General features: G+C 38.5%; 1 protein-coding gene and 1 pseudogene across 4 annotated transcripts in view; both read right to left on the bottom strand.

Annotated features, from left to right (window-relative positions):
• The window catches only part of Cradd (CASP2 and RIPK1 domain containing adaptor with death domain), a 213,163-nt gene that overhangs the window by 90,599 nt on the left and 104,717 nt on the right, over window positions 1–17,847 (bottom strand). The gene's annotated exons all lie outside the window — the stretch shown is intronic.
• Window positions 14–3,628, bottom strand: LOC109688784 (TAR DNA-binding protein 43 pseudogene; annotated as a pseudogene).

The raw sequence follows: 17,847 nt of genomic DNA, 5'->3' as shown, positions 1-17,847 counted from the left end.
AATGACCCAAGCATTGTATGCACATATGAATAATAAAAAAATAAAAAAACATACTCAACACAAAAAAAATAAATAAATAAGAATACTTCACAGGTGGTGCTGTTTTTCTTCTATCAGTTCACTTTGGAGGAGCACAATGTTTGGTTGTTCCACTTTTAGTGCTGTTGACATTGACCAATAGTTTCAAGTGTTCTCTATTATAAAGGTCTTCATAACATTCTGGTTCTCCATTAAATAGGTCTTTGCCTAATGATTTTAGCATCCATTAATGGTTGTTGCCTAGTTCCATTATCTCATTAAATGTTGCAAAATTGTGGGTGTTTAAATTTCTAGCAAACTTTTGCATTTATTAACTGTAATTTTCTATAAAGAACTTAACTTACTGTGAAGTACAACCCATGTGGAAAACAGGAGTGGATCCTAGATTTCCTTTTTTTATAAATCCATTTTCATAATGATGACTTGGCAGTTTCACAACTTCAGAAGTAACAGATGAGTTTGGTTTTTTGTTTTGTTGTGTTGTGTTTTTAGAGTACTATCATAAACTTACTGAGTTTTTACATTTTAGTCCTTCTGATGCTCAACCCCCCCCATATATGCCCCTGGAATTGGCTTCTGAATCATTTTGGCAAGATCCCAGTAGTCTCTTTGATGGCTTTCAGATTTAAGATGTTCCAGGGTCATTCTGTACATTTCATACTCCAGACTTAGAATGAATGATCTGTTCAAGGATCCCTAATTCTTTTAGTTAGAAATGCCATTTAGAGGCCACAATCTGGGCACTTGAGGAACTAAATGTTACTGGGCTGTCACTGCCTCTAGTTATCTCTGTTTATTTTCAGTGAACAAGACTGGTACTATAAATCATGCATTCATCATGACTGATCTCTCCTATTCAAATGAAAGATGATTGGATTGTTACCTTTTTCAATTTTATACTTAAACCTCCTTTGTTACATAGAAACTTGGTTTCTAGCTGCATTAACCTAATTATTTATGATTAATAATACTAATATAAATTAATGATAAAATTACTGAATACAAGCTGTGTGTGGTCACTAGTTACTTGGGAGGTAGAGATTGGGAGGATCATGGTTTGATGCCAGCCTAGGCAAAAAGTTCTGAAGACTGGGTATGGTGGTGTGCCCCTGTCATCCCAGCTAGGCAGGTAGCTAAATAGAAGGGTCATGGTTCAGGGAGACCTGGGCATAACTAGAGATCTTATTTAAAAAGTAGTGAGAACAAATCGGGTTGGGGTATGGCTTAAGTGGTAGAGCTCCTGCCTAGTAAGCATAAGAACATGAATTCAAACCCCAAGTCCACACAGACCCACAGACACACACAGACACACACACACACACACACACAAATGAAAAAAACTAAACACAGTTTAAGAATTCTTTTTTTAAATCTATTATATTTTTTTTTTGTGGCAGTACTGGGGTTTGAACTCAGGGCCTTGAGCTTGTTAGGCAGGTACTCTACCACTTGAACATGTTTTCAGCCAGTTTAAGAATTCTTTTTTTAAGCAATATTTATTTATTTTTTTGGCAGCACTGGGATTTAAACTCAGGGTTTTACACTTGCTAGGCAGGCACTCTCACTTGAGCCACCCCTCCAGCCCTTTTTTTTTTTTTCAGTTTAAGAATTCTTTATGATCACTTTCATTTTGCCTTAGGCTGTAACCCAAAAGGGATGTGAAATCAAAACATTTCAAAATCACTGAAATATACAGTGATTCTGCAAATTTATTTAGTTACATAAAAAATTTATATGGGTCCCAAACCAAAACTATGAAACAGTGGACAACAAAGTGATCTAACTTTCACTTTTGTTCTCACCCTATCCTACAGATAATAGATAACCTTTTTATTTCCTCTTGATCTCCTAAAAGGAGATTTTCCTAAGAAAAAAAAATCTATATGGTGGGGTTAAAATTAAAATGAATAAAAAAAGATTGTTGTTCAAATGGATGTTTTTCCCTTTTGACATGCAAAGAATTCTCTTGACAAGTCCAGGGACTTGTCAAAAGGAGAGACCTTTTGAAATCAGTTGTAGTGTGCTGGTTTACCAATCAGGCAAACAGCAGTCCACTTTCAACCACTCAATATTTCTACCGGTCAGGAAACAAAACCTTTTAAATTCCTTTAGCTCCTCCTCTTTTCTAAAGAAAAATGTCAGAAATACTTCTGAATAAATTCCACACCAAAGGGCTGAGGGAGTGGCTAAGTAATAGAGCACCAGTCTAGCAAGTACAAGTCCCTGGGTTCAAACCCCAGTACCATAACAAGAACCAAAGAACTCCACATTAAATGAACAATTTAGAAAATTCATTGTACATGTGTATTTTACAATATGCTTACCATGAGTTTATAAAAACATGAATTCCCACCACTCTATATCAACCAACCATTCCCAGCTGTGTCATTCCCCAGCCAGAGGATTTATCACCTGCTTGACACAGAGCCTCCATTACAACCACTGCCTGACCAACCAATTGCTGCACTGGAATGCAGAACCACTGTTTATTTGTGGAGTCAAAGACCTAATTTGGCAACTTCTGCATGTTGCCTTGGCTTTGCTTATTCCCGATGCGTTGGACTGGTTCTACTGACTGGCTTGCATGTCCCTAATACACCAACTTCTCTGTAGCACAGCCTGGGCCACAACCATCATTCCTGGCTTCATGCTGAAAGCATCCAAGTTCATCCCTCGACCCATATTACTACCTTGGCTGTTCCCCAAGCCAGTTCCACCTACTCTACCATTACTAAGTCCACCGATTCCCAAAGCCACCTAGATTACCACCAAATCGTCTGACTTTCTGTCTGTTGCTATTGCATTTAGGCTTGGCATTGGACATGAGTGTGCTGATTCCTTTCATGATCAAATGCTCTCTGTGGAAGACTGGGCAACCTGATCATCTACTAGTGTACCAAATGCCCTGGGCAGTTTGGAAATGAAGACATCTTTCACTTCCCTGTACTGACAAGAGAACTGCCACAGTTCATTGGCAGTCATGCCCTCTATACAACACTCACACCTTTCTGCTTCTCAATGCCTCACCTGGGTGTGGCTTAAAATTAGGAAGTTTACATACTATAATTCATCTGTTAAATGTCACTGTGACATTACTTCCACCTGGGCTTTATATTCTATTAAACAAAGACAGGCAAACCCTTTTGAATGCCCAGTTTTAATATCTTTTTTGACTTGTAGTATAAGAACCTCCCCAAAGGCACTAAAATATTCTTTTAGATCCTGTCCGTTGGTTTCCATGGGAGGCCTAACACTATTAAATCAAATGTTTTTTTGACTACTCTTTTCACTTTCACTGCTGATGAACCATCTGTCACATCCATTTTTCTTTTGTTGTCTTTGGAATAGTTGGCAGCACATATCAGATTCCTTAGCCATCATCAGAGACATGCAGAATTCCTTCTAGCAGGTGGACCCCTCTTATATACTGAGACACTGGATTCCTATAGCACAACCCACTTGTCCCTGGAAACTGGGCATAACTATGGACAGCAATACCATCCCACTGTCCTCTAGTATGTTTGAGGACACTTCTGTTTTGTTTTGTTTAGAGACAGGGTCTCACTATGTAGCTTAGGTTGGCCTCAACATTGTGATCCTCCTGCCTCTGCCTCCCAAGTGCTGTGATTATAATAGTGGACCACGACACCCAGTTGTCCCATCTTCTGGGACGGCTTCTCAATGGGCTCATCATTCTCATCTTCAGTACCGTTAATATATTTAGACATCTTTCTTTTTTCTGCGAGGCCATTGCCAGGAAGCCCATCAGAGAAACTGAAGCATCAAGGGATCCAAGAATAGCCTAGCTACTGTTTCATTCCCACAAAATGGTCAGCTAGCCATTGTCATTAGTTTTCTATTTGCATTTCCCTTCTTTTCTTTCTGAACATTAGCAAATGTGTGGGTCTACACACACAAAAAAATATTTATTTGTTTTCCTTTTTTCTTATGCTAAAAGTAGCACACTATATAAATATTCTTTTCCATTTTACTTTAATCACATATGACAGCCCCCCCAAAAAAATTGCTTCATGGCAAAAGCACACAGATTTTCCTCATTCCTTCTTATAACTGCGTATTAGTCCTCTGTATGAATGTGCTACTTAATTATTCAACCATTCCCTTCCTGGTGTCTATTTGGAAGGTCTCCAGTTTTCAGCTATTACCAGAAGTGTTGTAACAAATAATCATTTGTTATACATCATTTTTGATTTGGGGCACAACACTTAAATGAGTTTATCATTTCGGTCTTCTCAGGTTAAACATACCATTTTAAATTTCATTTTTTCAATACACTGAACTTAATAAAAAGAAGTTGAAACACAAGGTATAATTTGATGTAGAGTGAGGTTTTTAAAACTGTGGACCAGGGAGCTGGTGGAGTGGCTGAAGCGGTAACAATACCTGCCTAGCAAGCCTGAGGCCCTGAGTTCAAACCCCAGTGCTGCCAAAAAAAAAAAAGAAAGTAGGTATGGTCCAGTACACATCTACATTACAATCACTGACCTGAAGTGCATGGCAAAAATGTGACTTTTTCACACAGACCTGAATTCTAAATAGTCAAGTTGAAATTCCTGACCCAGTAAGGAAAGTACAGTATTTAGAATCACAAGACCAACATTTGGGTTTAGTCATGAGATCTGAGCCAGCTAGATCTTTTCTGGTTTCGTTAGTAACGATTCTTTGTATGGTGGGGATAATGACCTTCCCTACCAACTTCATAGCATTGCTATGAAGTTCAAATTCAATTATATAAGAGCAGATTGGAGACTGCAAAGTAAAATTTAAACATTAACATGTAGCAATAGGAAGAGTAAAAGCAATATCCATCTTCTCCATGACAAATATCCTAACCCCACACTCAATCTTAAAGAGAAGAATAAGTCTGTCTCCCCCCAAGTCCCTGCCTTCATTCCTCCATTCATTCATTCACTTATTCATTCCTTTTTGAAAGTTTTTATTAAAGAATCTGGCCATTGGCATCAAAAAGGTATTCTTTATAACAGGTACTGCTCTTTGGGAACACCCAACTCATGTAGGATGCCAAAAAGCCATCATGACAAGGATCTTGTCCAATACAGGAAGGAAAAATAGCTCAAGGCCACCAAGAGAGCGCCTTTGATTTAACTTTATACAAAGGTGGAAAAAGCTTAATGTTTCAGAAATCATTGCCAGTAATGAGACACACAAAGACAGAAGAAGGAAAAAAAAAAAAAAAAGCTCAAGCCATTATAAATGTCCTAAAGAAGAATTTGTTCTGCCATAATTTGGTGCATGGTGTACTTTCAGTCTGGTTCTGTGAAGCCAATGAATCCTGACAGGTTTGGAGTGTGTTTATTTTTTTAAATGACAGGCAAAACTACTATAATTTTTGTCATTTTTCCAAAGTAGAAAAATATGCACTGTTCAGTGGCTCTAGAATTGTCTCTACCATCTAATTGATAAAGTCATTCCTCCAGCAGGGCTTGCAGTACAAGGCATGGCCAAGCAACACAGAGAAGTGAAGATGAAAGCTTGCAGAAAGAGAAGGACATGGCTGTATGGGTGAGAAGTATAGATACTTTCTACATCTGCTGTGGGAAAAGTATCTTTTCTCAACAATTAGCAAATCCAGAAAAATCAAAACACCCCCTGGTGTAAGATGAGAAGGCTATAGCTGACCTTGCAAGAGCAGATCATTAAGAATCCATTTTAGAATATGTGTTAGGGACTAGGTTTTTGGTGGATAATTTATATAACGTCTTCTCTAAATCACTGAAAAGAATTTGCTACTCATAAATTGGCAGGTGTTACTGGGCTACGGAGCTGTATAGTCCAAGCCCCTATTCTCTATGAGCTATGGGTTAGAACAGGCACAGGCAGAAAAGATTACCCTTTTCTAAATGAATGTTGACCTAAACATATATTCCATAAACACAGAGCATATGGCAAAATCAATTTCCCTCACCTATGAATGCTTTGGTGACCTGAAGTTGTGTGATCAGAGAAAGTGCAAGCAGAGGAGTGACTCACATCTCCTCCACATGGGAAGAAGGGGTTCACAAAGGAAAGGTATTTTTGAAGGCTCTTAAAGCCCTGTGAGGGAGGTTTACATGGACAGGGAGGACCAACCCAGCCCAGACAGTAGGGTGGACGTCTAAGATAATGTCTAGGCTAAGGGTGGAGAGTGGGTTTGCTGATGCAGACAAAAGGAGCAGACAGAAGACAGGAGGCCAAAAAAACGGGTGAGGAATGGGAAGCCAAAGATCAGGAAAACCCAAACAGTTCATGGATGAGCCTTAAACTATGAGTGAGGCTCTTGTCACTTACTCAAATACAAACTTAGCATTTATTAAGGGTTTTACTATGACTTTTTACTTTAAGCACTCTTCTGTGGATTAAACCTATAATACTATGACACTGGTGTCATTCTTATCTTCATTTTTCAAGTTAGGAAACCGAGACACAGAGGCAACTTACTCAAGGTCACCTAGCTAGGAAGCAGCAAAAGTCAGGGTTTCGATACTGGCATTCTGCCTCAAGAGCCTAGGATCCTGATCAGCCTCAATGCTGCCTCTTTTATTAGAAAAGAGACAGAGTTCTCAGAACACATGGGAGAAGAGCATGACTGACCTGATGGAAAGATAACCTCAGGCCTGTTCTGAAAAGAAACAAGGGAGGCAAGGGTAAGTTCCAATGAACAAAGTGTGAACTTGGCCTAGATTCAACCAAAGGGTAAAACAGATAAAGGCTGAGCACAGAGACATTTTGAAAAATGAGTAAGTGTCAGTATTCTTAAAAAGTGGTGTCCCAAGAATTCACTCTGGCCTTTGTTTTGAGAGGAAGAGACAGCAAGTGAGGGAAAACAGAAAGAAAAAGCACTGAGAAATAATCTAGGCAGGCTGTGTCGGGTAATAGAAGAAATGTGAGATTTGGGACACAGACACTGCTTTGAAATTTGGCACTTGCAGTTTATTTCTATGTGACAGTACAGGTAGTTCTCTGTGTCTTCACTTCTCCACTGGCAAAGTAAGCTTTTTTTGAACTGATAGGCTTATATATGATTATATAACATAATATGTATAAAAAGCACCAGCACGGTGCTAGGTACTCCAAAACAATTGAGACTTAGGGAGGGAGAGAAAGAGGAAGAGAGGGAGGGAAGAGAGAGGGGAGAAAGAAAGAAAGAAAGGAAGGGAGGGAGGGCGGGAGGGAAGAAGGAAGGAAGGAAGCGAGTGAGCCCCACACCAGCTGGCACTTCTTAGAATGAGCAGGTGGAAAGGAAGAATTTCAAAAATGGCAGGAAAGGGAGGCATGACTGTAGCAACATCACAAGTACCAACCAAACAGAGCCTGCCTGCCACATCTGCCACACCCGCAATAGAGTATCAGTGTCTGTATTAGTCAGGCCCTCCTCCAGAAAGGTATAAGTAGATAGTAAAAATAATTTCTTGCTCACTTGTCTGCCCTTTATTTATTCTACAAGCATCTGTGGATGTCCAAGTCTTGGCTAGGAAGACTTCACAATTGAGATGTGGGGAATAGGGACCATCATGATGGTGTAATGGTGGTCCTAGAGCTTTGTGATCATCAGCCTGTGTGGCTACATCAGCAGTACAGATCTAAGTGTGAGGCCCAGAGTTCTTTCCCCAGAACAGGAACAAAAAAAAAAAAAAAAAAGCTTACAGTCTACTAGGAGAAAAGAGAGACACTTGAATACAACTTGAATATACATATTTTTTTTGGTGGGGGGTGGTACTGGGGTTTGAACTTGGGGCTTCATGCTTGCTAGGCAGGTGCTCTACTGCTTGAGCCATACCTCCAGTCCTTGAATATATCTTTATAACACAGTATGATCACTATCATAAGTGCTCTGAAATGCAGGGGCAAAAGTGGAAAGGCTGATGAGATATTTTATAAGGGACCATGAACATCATCATCATCAATTGTCCCATACTTCTTGTGTCCCAAAACCACATGATGGTTACACTACTTGTTATGCACTTTTATCCAGCAGCAGTCAAATTTTAGTGGTCTTCTGTTCATTCCATGTTGTTAAGCATTAAGTATGTACTGAGTTTTATAAAACGATTCCCTGTCATATTCTTTAAATGCTAATGCTGCCATGGAATTCACCCAAGTCTGGTCCTAAATAGCAGTTATAACTCCTGGCCACTTTTGTCTTTACAATAAAATATAATACTGTTAATCCCATTACTTTAGATAATTTATTCATTACTATGGGAAAATGAGAATTTTCAAAGAACCACTACTTGTTTTAAAAAACAAGTACTGACTGCATCTCTTTGTTCTGGTATAAATGTCACAAGCATTGCTTGCAACCTACCTATAAGGCAAGATGAATTCCATTTATTTCAAACCTCTGCAAAATTTAGATCTCAACACAGTCATGTTATATGCAAAAAGGTTCATAACCAAAATTTTATTTTTTTTCTTTGAAAATCAAATAAATAAAACCACATAGAACAGAGTCTTGGAAGAGAAGCCAGTGTTGATGTCCAATTATCTTATACTCTGAACCACGGAAGGGCAATATGTAATAAAATGAAGGATCCCTGAAATAGATTCATTGCCCAACTACCAAAACCCTTTGAATAATCAAGTCAGCAATTACTTTCCAGAACTTGAGAATGCACATGCTTTTCTTGGATAATCATTGGTACCAGAACAAAACAGTCTTTAATTTCCAAGATTTAGATGGTACCCAACAGCTACTCTATTTCTGACTATGTATGAAAGGGAAATGTCCATAATCATGGAATCTTAGAATCAGAAGGTCATCTTCTCTAACATCCTATCCAATGTATGAATGTCTGCTTTGTATCGCTAACAGATAGAACCTCTAATTGAGCCTCCCAATTATTACAAAGCATTTCACTATACTGATGTGAAATCCCTCTATTTACAACTTGAAATTATCACCCCAACTTTAAGCTATTGGACATGCCATGCTTAATTCATTCTCATACTTCAAAAGGTCAAGCATAAATAGGGACTGAAGCTCAAAATGAGTATGAATGTTCCTAAATACTTTTTTTTTTTTTTGGCAGTACCAGTGTTTGAACTCAAGGCCTCATGCTTGCAAGGCAGGCACTCTACCACTTGAGTCACTCCACCACTCCCCATTCCTAATACTTTAAAGGCATTGAAGTCACCAAGCCAAGATGAATTTTATTCTAGGATGCTGAATGAACTGACAGACATGCATAAAGATATGGAACACTCTGAGAAATCAAAGAGAAGGCAAACAAATCCTGTCCAGATATTGAAAAAGATGTAAAAATTTGATTTTCTAAATCATAGACCAGTAAGTTTAAGAACAAATTATAAGCTGGGATGTAGCTCAGTAGTAGAAGACTTTCCTAGCATGTAATAGGCCCTGGATTCAATCCCCACATCCACAAATAAAAAGAATAAATTATTATATAGGTCAGCATTTCCCAAGCTGTGCTCTCATGAGATGACACCTATTTGATTTTCCAGAGACCTTAGAGTTCTTCAGAATATGGCTTGAGGAATGCTGACATATATGATTCATAAGCACATAAATGGCAATAAATACCAGGAAATGCATGGGTTCACTAAAAACAATCCAGGCCAAATACTTGTTTCCTTTTTGATAGAGCTGCTATATTAGTAGACCGGAGGAATGCCATAAATACAGTATTTTGATTTCAGTAAAACCTGTCTTAAATCAGTAATCTGCATATAGTTCAACAAATATGAAAGTACCTTGCTAAATCCAGATTAATTCACTTGTTTATAAACCATTATGGAATCCCCCAATGATAGGGCTACCCATTAAATAATTAGGAAGGAAGAGAAGGAGGTAGAGAAACAGGGCTGAAAAATCTAATCTGGCATGCTTTGTGAACCTATGCTGCCTCCTTAGTATTGTTACTTTCATTTATATCTTTTTACAAACCACTTGCCTAACAAAATCTCAAGTTTGCCAAGGATCAACATCAAATTCTTGGCTCTGGAGAGCCTGAGGAGAACCTTTATGGAACATACAGGCAAAGGCAATAACTTCCTAAATATCACTCCATTGACTCAGCAACTAAGAGAAAGGATTCACAAATGGGACTACATGAAATTAAAAAGCTTCTACACAGCAAAGGAAATGGTCACTAGACCAAAGAGGCAGTCCACAGAATGGGAGAAAGTCTTTGCTGGCTATACATCTGACAATGGATTAATAACCAGAATTTACAGGGAACTCAAAAAACTAAACTCCCAAAGGATCAATGATACAATGAGGAAACACAAGAAGAAATGCTCAACGTACATGTCCATGAAGGAAAAGCAAATCAAAACCACATTAAGATTCCACTTCATTCCTGTAGAATGGCTACCATAAAGAACACAAACAACAATAAATGCTGGCAAGGATGAGGGGGGTAAGGAGGAATGGAACTCGTATACACTGTTGGTGGGAATATAAATTAGTACAACCACTATGGAAAACAGTAAGTAGGCTCCTCAAAAAACTAAAAATTGACCTACCATATGATCCACCAATACTACTCCTACGCATATATCCAAAGGAATGTAAGTCAGAATATAATAAAGTCACTTGTACAACAATGTTTATTGCAGCATTATTCACAATAGCTAAGCTAAACAGCCCAGATGCCCTACAACTGATGAATGAATTAAGAATATGTGGTAAATTTATACAATGGGAATTTTATTCAGCCATAAAGAAGAATGAAATTTTGTCATTTGCAGGTAAATGGATGGAATTGGAGAACATCATCTTAAGTGAGGTTAGCCAGGTTTAGAAAAACAAAAGTCACATGTTTTCTCTCATATGTGGAACATAGAGCCAATAAAAATACAAGCATTATCATATGTACAGATATATAAAGAACATGTTTCCAGAAGTGGGACTATTAGAGGAGACTAACGAGGAGGAAAAAAAAAGAATGATAGAGAGTGAATAGTGAAATACATTATATCTGTGTAGGATCAAGACAGAACAAAACACAATGAAAACTGCTGAACAATACAGGGTAGGGGAAAAGGGAGAGGTAGAGTAGTGGAGGCATGAGACTGACTTAAGCACAGTATATTTACAGGGAAAAAACCAGACCAATATCCCCATGAACAATGAGCAGACACTTAAACAATGAAGGACAGGAATATAAAGCAGGTCACATTAATAAGGGAGGGCTCTAGTGGGAGGGGGAGGGTAAATGAATATGGAACATTGAAACCTGCTGAAGGGGAATGGGGTAGGAGGGAGAATAATGGAGGGGATGAACCAATCACGGAATAATACATGTATATATGGAAGTGTCACAATGAAACCGCCTCCCTTAAGAAGTCAAGCCAAGTATGGTGCAACATACCTATAATCCTAGTACTCAGGAAGTGGAGGCTGGAGGATCAAGACTTCGAGGCCAGCCCGGGTTATAGTGAGACCCTGTCTACAAAAACTAACAAACAAAAAAAGAAAAGAACACAGCCTTTGTGCTTCGTTCTGTAGTTCCAGGGACTGAATGCAGCCTTGTGCATGCCAGGCAAGCACTCAAGTACTGAGCTACACTCCCAGCCCAAGTCTTTGTTTTTGTTGTTTTTGTTTTTTATCATTTTGATGTTTCATTTTCCTTATTTTAGAAGCAACTACACACTGTGGCTCTTCAGTCCCATCTACTGGGTTTGTGCTTGTTTACTTATTATATCCTTATAACATAACCTGAAAAAGGTAATTCTGTTTAAGATCTATGCTGACAGGTATTGGAGTCAGGGTATCCAGTCAAAAGAGCCAGACTTTGAAGCTAGTCAGACCAGGATCTGAATTTTGGGCATCACTGACTGACCAGGTAACTTCAGGCTTATTAATAAATATTCCTTACCCTGGTTTTCTCACCTGTAAAATGGGACTGATAACAACACCTACCAGGCACAGCTGCAAATAATTAAACTTTCTTTTATACTATTCAGTCCTGAGTACAGACTCAGCATGTTGTAGTTAAAGCCGTTATTATGATTACCTATCATGCATGCATCAATTTATTCTTAACCATGTTTATGTTTAACATTCCAGTTGGAATATCACTCTCTTTGGTAAAGAGAGTAGCCAAATAACTGAGTAGGTCTGCTTTCCCTCATATGTGAATATCATGCTATCTGCCTCTAGCACCGAGCTTAGCCTTTACTTGTTCTTGTTTTGAGCATGGCTTTAAAGAGCCCTTTTCTGTTGACTTTAGCATTCTCTCCATCCTCAGCTCAGTCTGAACTTGAGTTGTGCAGGCATTTCCTGATTTAAGCCACTTTTCTAAATTTGTCCTTGTTCATGTGCTCATCCTTCAGTCTTCTCTACATCTTCTCTTAATGTCTGAGTCCACCAAAAGTTCCTTGTTCTTACAATGGTTGCCTCCCTTCTTCTTCTTCATCCAAAAATATTGTGGTTTTTCTGCCAGAATTTCCCTTTTTCTTTATTTCCCTTTCTCTCTTTTTGTACCATCTTTTCTTTTCAAATATGTGAACATTGAAAAATACCTGTGATTTTCTCTGAAATATATTTTCTTACAATCACTGTTACTATTTGGTTATGCTCTTCTTTCCTTTCTTTTGCAGTTACCAAAAAATACTATCATGGTTACTTCTTTCCAATGGTTTAGTCAACTCCTACCTCAAAAAACAGTTTTTTGAATTATGTTCAGAGTGTATTTCCATCTCAATGCTTCCTCAATCTGTGGCTTCAGAAAAGAAAATGACAGAAATACCCATCAGACATGGGAGAGAATTAAAGTCCTCATCAATGACTATATATTGGCTCATGGCAATTTAGGTATTTAGCTGAATCTAAGTGTGTGCAGTATCATAAACCAGGAACATAAACCAGCAAAGAAAAACTCTCTTACTCACTGCCTACACTAGCCTACAATAGTTTTTCAGACATAATTAAAATGTCCTGGCTCCCATAGCAAAAGAACAGGCATGCTTTGAAGTTAAGTCATGACAGTTCACAATCAGAGCTTCTAAGGGGCTTGGCAAAGGATGAAAGTTTATACCTCTAGCTCAGTAAGAGGTGGAAATACCTTGCTCTTACATTCTGGAGCCCTGTCAACTTGTGGCTATTTCCAGAATACTAACATAAGAACACAAAAAAAGAATTCTAATACAGGCCATAACTCGTCTCTAAAATGCATTTAGGGGAAACAAACTAAAACCAAACAAAAACCCCATGTGGCTATGTGTAGTGGCTAAAATTTGTTAACAGCCATAAAGAAAGAGTAATTTGAATTATCTTAACAGGTTAATATGCCAAAATTTTAGCTTTCATTTATTGAATGAGAGGAAATCACACCAGCAAGGGACCTTGTTTTAACAAACAGCTAAGCAAAGGCCTAGACAGTCACAGATTCAAAGTGAAACTTTTAAGTCTGATGAGAATAAGCTTAATTACTCTCTCATCAGCCAAGGGTGTTAGACTAAGAATACCAATAAATACAAAAATATCTACCAGTTGTCATTCAACTAATGTGCATGTGTCCTTCTTCTCTCTCACACTCTGAGTCATCCACCAAATTTTCTCTCATTGGTAAAGGTTCTGTAGCAATTCAAAATTAAATTAGAAAAAAAGTTGTTTCTTGGAAAGGTTTCAAAATGAGGTTCCTGTCTGCATCCTAATCAAGCACCAACACTAACTGTTTATTATCCATGTTATATTCTTACATGAAGTCTTTTAAAGAACAGAATACATCCAGGGCAGCAAATCAAATACAGTGACAAAGAAAGACTTCGGCCTGGTCCAGAATAAGGTCAATGCGGAACCACACTGTGCTATCCTGTGCTTCGAAAGGAAACTGTTGGCAAACCAGCAGTAGCTATCTAAAAATAATTAACCTTCAAATGATCTATAGAGACCTCAGTTCTTTCTGAAATTGAAAATCTCAGACCTGAAAGTAATTGAGGTGGTGTTGGGTGTTCTGGCTTGATCTAAAGTACACTTCAGAGGCATGAGGGTGAAGAGACATAGTGTTCAAAACAAACACACTCTCAAGGAAAAATGGACTTTAGTAGAAAGGGGTGTTGATTTTCCTTTAACTGTAAGTGTAGACTGCAAAATTAACACCATTCCCTTGAGCTAAATATTATCCATCAGCACAACTCAGAGATATTAAATGCTAACTTCCTTTTAGACATTCTTATCATGATATTTACTAGCAAACACATTCCAAAAGAACAATAACTTCCACTGTGTAGGAAAAGCATATCTGCAGAATTTCAAACTGACTATACTTATTCACCGCTGAGGCCTCATCTTCGTCTGTGACCCTGGGTCTTCCTCTTTTTCTCCTTGACTCAGCAGCTGAGCTCAGCTTCCTCTCTCTCACCTTCCTTTTCCAAGTGCTGGAGCACACACCAGGCATTTCTAGGTCAGCAAAGGAAACTATTACTGCCTTCCAAGAGAACAGTATCTTCTGTGTATTCAAGGACTGAATAAGAACAAGCAGCATTAATTGAGTGTACTCCCCTCCACTGTGACCCTGACTTGTGCATGGCATTAACTCCGCTGGTGGAAAACCCACAAGGCACCCCTGCAGCTGGCCATCACAAGCCACCCAACGAACTCTCTGCCACGCTGGCCACGCACTGTCTTTCTGCCCATGATAATGCCACATCCTCATCCTTTCCATTCCGTCCCATGCATTCTGCTACCACCTTTTTTTTAATTTTTCAAATAGCTTCACTGGCTTGAAATTCACACATTATAAACTACACCCATCTGAAATGTACAATTCAATGGTTTTAATATATCCAGACTTGTGCAACAATCCCCACAATCTAATTTTAGAATATTTCCATCACCTCAGAAAGAAACCCTGTGCCTATTAGCAGTCATTTCCCCAATCCCCACTGCCACCCCCAGCTCTAAGCATTCACAAGTCTATTTTCTGTCTCTAAAGACTTGCCTGTTCTAGACACTTCATATAAATAAGTGTTCTGTTATCTGATTGGCCTTTTTTCACAAAGCATAATACTTTCAAGGTTCACCTACATTGTAGTTTTATTGCCGAATAATATTCCATTGTAGGTATAGCCCACATTTTGTTTATCTAATCAGGAGTTGATGAAACCTGGGGTTGTTTTCACATTTTGGCTGCTAGGAATAATGTTACTATGTGCAAGTTTTTGTGTGAACATATGTTTTCACGAATCTTGGTCTCTGCTTAGTTTTAGTAGCCTTTGTCCTCTTTCTCTTTTTTGTTTTTTCTTCTGGCTTTATGTTCAGGATTTTTTTTTTTTCTGGCTTTAAGCTCAGGTTTTTGTTTTTTTTTTTTTAAATACTAGAGATTGAACTTAGGGAGCTCTACCACCTGAGCCATGCCCCCAGTCCCTTTATTATTAGTTCATTTTTCAGATAGGGTCTCATGCTTTTGCCTGGGGATGGCCTCAGATCTTGATCCGCCTACCTTTGCCTCCCCAGCAGCTGGGATTGCAGGTGTGAGCCACCACACCCAGCCAGGATTATCCATAAAAAGAAAAATACTTGGTAAAGAGTCTTTCACATGTACTATGGATATAGTGAAATCAGATACAATCTTTCTAGAGGACAACTGAGTAATAGTTATGAAAATCTTAAATATATCTATCTATTCTTTGACTAAGAATTTCATTGCAAGTTTTCTACAAATGACCCTTTTACAAGTCTGCAGATGGCTACAAGGAGGCTCTTTGTAGCACATGTAAATAGCAAGGATTTGGAGTATGGTAGCTCATGCAAAGAGGGCTGGGGGTGTGACTTGAGTGTGTGTGGGGGGGGTGGTGGCTGAGTTCAAATCCCAGAACTGCAAAGTAAATAAATACATAAAGATTGTTCAGTTAGAATCATGGAAAAGCAATATAGTGCTTTATAGTAGCCCACTATTCTGTTGATTTAAAAAAATAAGGTAGAACTAAAAATTAGTATGAAAATCTATCCTATATATTAATTGAAGAAAGCAAATTACAGAAAAATGAATGTATTAAATGAATCTACTTATATTTAAAGTGCACCCGACTGTCTATATAAAATATCTAGGAAGATACACTTTTTAAAATGAAGATTAAAAGTCTGATGGAAACAACTGCTTTGTATTTTGTCTTTCTGTACAACTTGAATTGTTACTATGAGAATACTTATAGTACTTAAAATGTGTATTTGAAAATAATACAAATACTCCTTCCAAGAGTCCTCTGAAAATCTTATTGTGAAGTTATCAGACAGAGGGTATCAAAAAAATGAATGCCAAGAAGACAGGCCCCAAAGAGGAGCTGGGGGTGTTGGAAACAAGCATTTCTGTTTTATCATTGAATTCTAGCAACCCTGACTGTAACCACAAACTGAATGCACCATAGGATTCTGACTCCAGCCTACATTCTCAGAAGACAATGTGCTGCCATGGCAGGACAGACATTGAACAAGGCCTGCTCTAGGACAGGCTCTGCAACTTACTAACTGGAACTCTGTTAAGCCCCTCCTTCCCAAAAAATCTTTGTGAGACTACAGAATAATCCATGTTCTTTCATCATCACTTAACAGCTTTATTTGAGATGCTAATGCCTAAGGATTTCCATCAATCTTACAAAACTAAGCTCTAAACAGCACTGCTCACAGAAACCTTTCCGAAAATCAAGCCCCCTAATCCAAACCTACACACACACACACACACACACACACACACACACACACACAATTTTTAGTTTACTGGTATTTCATGCATTTCATCTCTGCATCCTCAAATTCTTTTTAAGGCTCTGCACAATCAAAAACTACACAACGCCCATTAGGCCTAAAAAGAAGGGTAGTGTCAAAATTTGCTGGCTCAATAAAATATTTTTGATGATGACTGACCCGCATGCAAGAGGGTATTTTATGTAATTATTTAGTGGTCAAAACTTTACAAAATGATAGTAAGTGGTTGTTTTGAATGTTAAACGTTAATTTAGCACAGAAGATTTGATTTTAAAACATTGTCAGGTTTTTTTTTTTCATTTTTCTCAGTGTGTATCCATAACCAGCCAAGGTTATCTACATCAATCACATAAAAACAAGAGTGTGTTTATCTGAGAGCAACTCAATCTTCCAACCAACTTTAAACCATTCTCTAAGATCCAGTTCAAATAACCCCTTTCTCCATGAAGCCTCCCTAATTTCTCCTCCTTCCCCATATAGCAGCAGCTAGTTCCACCTTCCTGCTTCCACACACACTCACTTTACTGGTAACTATTGTGGAGTAGCTGACTCATGCCTTGGCTGTGAACATTCCCGTCTCAATCACTGCACCGGCCGTATCACCTATAATCTGGTACACATAGAAGGAGACTAAAGAAAAGTTGCTTAAACACCTGAGTGGGTGAGGGGAGATCAAGTCTCATTCTTAGTACAAATTACTGAAAGGCTGTGGAGCCTCCAGCCCTGAGGTTACTTATCCCTCCATCCCAAAATACCAAATCCCTTCCTCCCCAAGAAAACTGAGGGCTCCTATAATGGTCAGATAACAAATTAAAAACAAAACAAACAATACATCTTTACCAATCCAGAAGGCAAGATTACCCTATGAAGAAAGAATGTTTCTATTAGTCAGACTTTCTATCACTGTGACAAAACACCTGATATAAGCAATTTAAGGGAGAAATAGTTATATTTTGGCTCCGATACTGAGGTTTTAGGCCATCATGGCAGGAAGGGTATGAGGGAGCACAGCAGCTCACCTCATAGTGGCCAGGAAGGCGGGGGGAGGGAAGAGACGAAGAGAGAGAGAATATGCATGCATTAGCAGGCTTTCTCCCTTTTCCCTGTTTATTCCATCT

The sequence above is a fragment of the Castor canadensis genome, chromosome 8 (assembly GCF_047511655.1).
Source record: "Castor canadensis chromosome 8, mCasCan1.hap1v2, whole genome shotgun sequence".
Taxonomy (NCBI): Eukaryota; Metazoa; Chordata; class Mammalia; order Rodentia; family Castoridae; genus Castor; species Castor canadensis.
This window is presented reverse-complemented; position numbering and strand designations above follow the sequence as displayed.